Source organism: Pinus tabuliformis, chromosome Q (assembly GCF_031772625.1).
Source record: "Pinus tabuliformis cultivar Carrire ecotype Pingquan chromosome Q, CPIR1, whole genome shotgun sequence".
Taxonomy (NCBI): Eukaryota; Viridiplantae; Streptophyta; class Pinopsida; order Pinales; family Pinaceae; genus Pinus; species Pinus tabuliformis.
Genome location: NC_142296.1, coordinates 382925033 through 382933023, shown reverse-complemented (window position 1 = coordinate 382933023; position 7991 = coordinate 382925033).

Genomic DNA, 7991 nt, shown 5'->3' with positions numbered 1-7991 from the left:
TCCAGACCCAAGCTTTTCAGCCTAATACCTCTCACTCTGAACAACAACGTACTCAATACCAAGCCAAAGATTATCTGATCGTTGGTGATACACTTTACTGTCGTGGTATTGATACGATTTTACATAGGTGCCTCACTCATGAGGAAGTCGAAAAAATTTTGAACGAATGTCATTCAGGTGCTTCTGGGGGGCATTTATCTGGTTACGCTACCACACAAATAATTCTTCGTTCTGGTTACTTCTGGCCAACTATATTCAAAGATTGCATTATTGCTGTCAGAAGTTGCCATGCTTGCCAGATATTTGACCGAAAAAACTAGATTACCACCTGCACCACTGCATCCAGTTGTTGTTGTTGGCCCATTCGCTAAATGGGGCATTGACTTTATGACATGTAACCCCACCTCAGCCTGGGGGCATGGGTATATTATAGTCGTCGTTGACTATTTTACCAAATGGGCCGAGGCGATGCCAACATTGAATAGCAGTGGCGAAACGGATGCTTTATTTTTCTTCAACCATGTGGTTGCCAGGTTTGGTATAATGCAAGCCATAGTTATAGATCATGGATCGCATTTTCGTAATCACATGATGGTTGAGTTGACTGCCAAGTTAGGACTATCACATGATAGATCTACTGCATACTACCCGCAAGCTAATGGACAAGTTGAGGCTATCAACAAAGTCCTTAAGCGCATGTTGCAAAGAATGATTGGAGTTCATAAAATAAATTGGCATTTAATCCTGTAATCGGCTGTGTAGGCATATCGAACCTTGGTGAGAAATGCAACTAGATTTACACCCTTTCAATTAGTGTATGGTTTGGACGTAGTCTTATCAATCCAATGTGAAATCTCATCTCTCAAACTCATGATTGACCTGCTACCCGACACTTCTGAAGAAGAAGCATGTTTCTTGGAGTTAATCCATCTGGATGAAACCCGTCGTGATGCCACATTGGCTAACGAAGTGCATAAGAAACATATTAAGGCGCAATATGATAAAAATGTCAAGCCTCGTGTCTTCTCAGAAGGTGACCTGGTCTTGCTTTACAACCAGGAATCTGATAAAATTGGCGCAGGAAAATTTGAACCACTTTGGATGGGCCCTTACATTGTTAAGTGTGTTTTGACGAAAGGTGCCTATGAGTTAGTGGACTATGATGGGATTCCATTGTCGCAGCCTTGAAATGGGCTGTACCTTAAACGTTACTATGCTTAGTTAAGTGTAGTAAAACTCATTGTATATATGCTTTGATTGCATGTGTGTGTGTGTTTCTTTTAGAGTTCTTATTTGGTTAAGTAATCCACTTTGCATTTGGTGTAGATGTCAAACTTTTTGGAACCATTTGTTGGTTACACCGATGGGGCTAGTCGTAGTACGTAGAATTTATCCTCTGCAGCATGGGCCATTTTCGCTCCAAGCGGCGAGTTAGTGAGTTTTAGAGGGATATGTATTAGACGATCGACGAACAACATCGTTGAGTATAGCGTGTCGATTGAACTCCTCTTTGATGTCATTTCACTTGGCGTACATCGAATCATCATTAGGCTAGACTCACAACTCGTTGTACTACAACTGACTGGCATTTATACCATCTCAAACCCAACAATTCATTGCATGTTTCTTAGAGTTCGTATTTTGGAAAGGTATTTTGAGTTTATTCAATATCATCATATTTCCATAAATCTAAACACATTAACTGATTCTCTAGCAAATTATGTGTTAAATAGACATTTGCAACATATGTAAAGTAAATATTTTCAGTTCACATCATCAATTGAATAGGATTGCATCACTTAACCATAATAAAACTCTGAAAGTAAAATAGATAATTGAGTTAAAAGTTTTTACAAATAGTTTGTGTCCAAGACAAAAATTGGTCATCTGACCCAAAAACTCAAAATGTATGCAAAAAACATCTAAGTAGACTAGTGTTGCTCATGATAACAGGTCACAGCCTATGCTATCATACGTAAGAGTCTCATCCAACGACTTGGCACACTGATGGTTTGGCGCTGCATTTGCATAGGAAACTCCTCGATCCGGACATCCGAAATGCATAGGGTCAAACCCTCTATGTGATCCTGTAGCTCAGCCAATATCTCAGCTAAACCTAAGTCTCGGAGAACTGCTCTCCCAACAGGTCTTTGTGCTGGCCCACCTACCTCTCGTTTGTGTCCCACAGGTAGAATAGGTCCAACATTTGCATACATTTAAAAAATGTTTTGTTTAGTCTCGGAAATAATCAAGAAACACAAAAAACGTAGAAACTTTAAAAATCAAAAACACTTTGGTCAAACAATTTACCTATAGCACTCCACTGTGCCCCAACTGGTAACATCAAATCTAGATCACCACAGAAATTCGTTCCTGAATATGGATATTCTACCAAGGCCATATCCTATCAATCAAACAATTCAAAGAATGCAAGGGTAAATGAGATCAATGACTGACCAACATGTCTAGCCATAAGATCTACCCATCTTTGCATCCGTGGATCTCTAGGTCCAGGTACTCCCAGTGAAATGAGTTGTGGCTGCATAAGTGGTATTCTCTCCAAGGCAAAAGAAATCAAGATCGACCCATAGCCAAAAAATTTTGTCTTTCCATTCTTTACCTTGGTCAGTTATTCTCTCATGGATGAAAGAACTGCCTCACACCAGTTGAACACTTTTGGCTCTAAACACTCTAATGCATATTGCATGTATGATTTATTTGCCAAATGTAGTGTCACACTGCCAGCCAGTTTGGCAAGGGTAAAGAGGATTGTCCTCAACGGTAAATCACTAACATCCCTGATGTTAATCTTTCCGTCTCTGCTAGGTTGAGCTCCTTCCCGGCAGAACTGTCGTATATAGTCTCTCACTAATTCACCTCCTCTGGTAAATCCTGATAGTGAGATGGGGGAACCCCACCTCGATAGTCCAGTCAAAAAGTATATATCATCGATGGTAAAAGGGATCACTTTGTCCCTGATGTGAAAGGCCTGATCGGTAGGATCCCAAGAATGAACAAGGAACTGTAAAAGCTCAATTTGTTGCCGCATGCTAGATAATCGAAAATACTTGAGTAACCCACAATTCCTTAGGGCCTCAATCGTACCCTGATTATTTAGGGCAATCATATCTTATTCTTCATGCTCTCGTTCTCTCCATATAATCTCTGTTTTGATCCGATGAATGTCTACAATGCAGCCATTAGACAAATTAGGATCCATTTTTTGCAAAAATCAGCAGTAAAAGTGGGAGAAAACAGTTGTGTAAATTTGGTTTTTGCGTCCAGCGCACCCCTCTCTTAGAAACACTGCGCTGCAATGCATACAGCCTTCTGGGTGTGTGCAATGCAGTGCACCTTTCGATATTGAAAGGGTGCGTTGATCCAGAGTTTGAAAAATGAAACCCTAGGGGCCTAAAAAACTCAAAATTTTGCTTAAAACTGAAAATAAATGGAATGAAATGAAGGAGAACAGAGATAGCTCCTACCTGATCGGGATGGCATGAGGAACATTCCACTGAATCCTCTGCGATCAGTTAGTGAATTTCGAGGTAAAAACTGCTCCAGAGCACCAAAATCAAAGGGTGAAAGTGAAATGGTAAAAATGAATGGTAAAACTTTTTTTTATGTTTATTTCTTGCACATTAATCGAGTAAACATTAGTTTTATTCATTTTTATCCATGGAACAGGTATTTTTAATCTATTTTGATGGTGTTTTGAGCAAGTTTAACAACTAAAATGTATAATCTTACGTGCTCAAATGTAAATTGAACATCTTTAACCACAAATCAAACTTTTATCTCTTTTTCGAGCTTTGTTAAAAATGAAAAAGGAACCCTCTTTGAGTCCTCTTTAAAGCTCTTTTCAAACTCTCTAAATATGCAAAGATTGTTGAGCACTTGTCTTTTCCAGCTCGTTAAAGGATTGGAAACAATATCTCTCTTGTATTATTTTACGTTTTTTCAGACTTGAGAGATTAATTTACGAAAAAGAACTTTTGGAGTTTCCTTTTTGTTCCTTTTCAAACTCCCTAAACATGAAAAGTTCCAAGTTATCTTTGTCGTTAAAATCATTAAAAACATCAAATAGCGACAAACTTGTCCATCTAGACAAGACTGAGTTTCACCTTCGCTAGACTCGTTAAAGCATCAAATAGCGATGGATTCACCCGAAGGGTGAAATTATACAACAAGCATATGTTATCCTCCTCAAGCTTGATAAAAATAAAGAGGTATTGGTCAGCAATGACTGGGGAAAATTGGAAAAAAGGGAAAACACATTATGGTAGCAAGTTGCTCTTGAACATGACACTTTCAACTCATCACCGTGACTATGTGGGTTGGGTCATTTAGCTTGATGGTTATCACACTGTTGGTCTATCATACCATCCATTACTTTGTTTTGGGTCAATGCTACCAATTCATCTTAGTGTCACCAACATGTTCAAGAGAAGTCATTCAGTTCAAACTTCATCCTTTGCAATATTGTAAACCTTCATTTTCATGACCGCCATTCCTGAACCTTGTGTCGTCAATCGATTTTTCATCTCCAAAAATCATTTACCTCATTTCGTGTCATTGATGTGGGATACATCAAGGCCCTCTTGCGACGAGTCGCTTCTTGTCAACATCAACACATCATCCAAGAAGTTGACATAGAAACACCCCTTCAGTACCTTGAGGCTTGCATACATCAATCGTAGGTTTCTCGCTTTCAGCGATAGGTTGACATCACTGGCCTTCGACCGAAAGACTTTGTATGGTGTTCGACATCAAATCATTTATTCACACCATACGAAATGTACTGTAGTACCTTGAGGGTCATTATCATTATCAATGATTCCTCTCGTGTATATTAATGACTTACATCATTGGCTGGTAATTAGACGATGTCTTCCCATGTTAAACTTCAGAACATCTATTCACATGGTTAGACTTGTACTTGAGCGAAATATTGAATGAGATTGAAGACCCTGGATCTAGTTTCATCCATCCGGGCTGCGATATATTCAGGAGTACTATATCAAATGTATAATGGCCTTACATTCATGGTCATCCATTCATGGGTCTATATCTGTAGACGACTATATTTGTACATGTAATGAAAGTTTATAAGCTGAGCATGGGTATGCCTTCCCTCAGCTAGTTCATGAGAAAAAATCAAATTATCATGATATATATGTTGTAATTGATGCAGGTCACCTTCCGCTTCGAAACCTCCTCTCCACATGATAAAGCATTTCACTTGACATACATATTTATGACTTCATGCTTTAGGGGGAAACTGTTACAGATCCATTTGGGCACATCAACCCCAACCTACAGATTAGTACTATTAGGGCCCATCAAACCCTAATTCAGTTGTTACATGCCCTAAAGAAGTCAACCATCAGAATGCCTAGCTTCCCAAGAAGTTTCATGACCAAAATCATCCAAAAACTGCCTCTAAGAGTATCAGCGTAGGTAGGCATTCATTAGGGTGCGCTGCAATGCAAACCATACACTGTCAGGGTGCTATGCAGCGCACTTGGTCCCTCTTTGGCCTGCGCTGGGCGAATTTGAGCGAATTTCCATTGGGGTTTGAAAGATTCCTTATCCATTGGATGCCTCTAGAAGTTTATCAAGACTATATACTCCTTTGAGCTCGTATTTGGATGAGGAAGGGAGTTAAGGAACATCAATCCCTTATCCCTTCCTCCATGGAACTAAATTCTAAGTTTGGGAGGGCATTCATTATCACCATTTATGGCATAACTTCCTTCATTCAGCTATAAAAAGACCACTCATCTAAGTGATCAGAGGCTGGAAATTATTGAATTATAGGGAGATGTTGTTAGTATGAGACTTGAGTTGATTTCAAGTATTATAATGATGTCAACATGTCTTGCTTCTTATGAGGAGAGGATGGGATTGAACTAGAGGAGTGATGTTGAATCAAGCAATGGGTTGTAACTCTTCCTTTTACTAATAAAGTGTTCAAAGCTTTTTCCATATGCTTGTGTTATTCATTTATGCTTTCATATGTATGTCATGTACTTGATTCCATATTATGTTTAATCAATAGATCATTACCATATGCTTTGATTGGTTGTTGTCTTCTGTCTGTGTGCAGGTACTCTTCAAGTGGATTAAGTACGGAGAGGAGTGACAGAATTGGTCAAGGGAGATAAGGAGCAAGTGAAAGCTACAGGTAGGCTTCTTTGCCTCTTATTTAATCTATTGATCATAGGAAAAGTAGAAAACTCTTTAAATTGTTGTTCTAGACTTAGCTACTAGTCTAGGGGTTTAAGCATTTATTTGTAGACACTAAAACTTCCCAAAACAGGGGGCCTGAGCCAAGTTCAGAGTTGTTTACGCCAACCAACAAAACCCTAACTGCTAGCCCTTTCGGCAACAACCCGTATAGCGTAGGCTGCAGTCTCACCTGAAGCAATATTGGGGGATGCTAGAGCCAGGTTTCTGCATCCAGGGATATGTGATAAATAGTTGTTAGGCTCTGATAGCTCAGATCCTCCTTCGTGCAAATCAGTAATCTTATATGGCTCTTCACTGTGACTAAGTTAAACGACTTCCAGACCTTCGCGAAGGTCCACAATCAGTCTTTTCAGACTTTAAATAGACAATTTACCTACTTTCGCGCATCAATAAACAACCCTAGATCTAAGTTCACGCATATCTACTTAATTCATCATAAAACACAATAGAAATAGCTTTTAACTTCGCGAAAGTAGATAATCATTCATATCATGTATTAATAAGACAGATTCAATGACTTTGCACAACATTCATTCATTCTTTCATAAAAACATATCATAATCGATAGAATATAACATAAACCAATTCAACAAAAATACACAATAATTATTCAAAAGCAGTCTTTATTGATCTTCAATATTCAGATTACAGACTCTTCTACCCTACACACTCAGCTGCAAACTCTATCCAGGCCTCCTATGCACTTAACTGCAGGAGCCTTCCCTTCTTCACCTAAGTACAGGAAGTAGAGCCTTCGTGCCTTAGCTCTTGCCAAAACAACAAAAACCCTTCAGCGTACCCAATTCTCTATAAAACGTTTTTCCTAAGGCTCGCTATGACTCAACTATTTATAACTTTCATGGGTGAGTCTCAAAACCGACTTAACTATCTATCCAAACAAGGGGCTAAGACCCCTTTGAGTCCTATCTATCTGCACACTCTGCATCCTCATATCGTGGAGACTTTACATCTTTTACAAAAATATATACAAAATTTGGGTTAACTAACCCCAAAACTGACCCTGGGACCCTATCCCAACACTAAACATTGATGTCAAACGTTATCCCAAAGGGAGTATAATAAGACCAGAAGGATAAAATACTAATCATCATCTAAGTCTTGGTGAATATGATAACTAATGACCATCCTCGCTACACAATGAAGAAGACGGCCCATCCTACTAGAAACACATACTATGAGACACTAAATTTTCCTTAGAACCCCTCTGAATGAGCGAATGAGACACCCATGGTGATATCCTAAGGGTTCCCCTACACATAAACTAGCTCACTTCAGTCATCATTCTAACCTAAATCCTCCTCTTGTTGCTCCATTGTAGTTGTGGCCTCTCTAGCTACTCCCCAAGAAATGTAGGGATACTTTTCCTCTAATCTCCAAAGCGTGACATATATTTTAAGAAAAAATTCAATGATTAGTACACTATACCACCAAAAATATTTCTAAAAAATAATGAAAAATACATGAAACATAAAAAATGAAAACATAAAATACATCATACTCACCAAGATCACCATATTACTCACTAGGGGGGAAGAATAACTTTGGATCATAGTGGAAGACAATCCTTGCATATGCATAATCATTTAAAATAATCAACTTCTCATCAAACCACTCAAAGTAGTCTAATACATATGTGTGTTTCTGAACTCTCTCTCCTAGCTTGCTATCAGGATGGTCCATCGATTCATATATGGTTCAAACCTCCCTAGATATGGTGA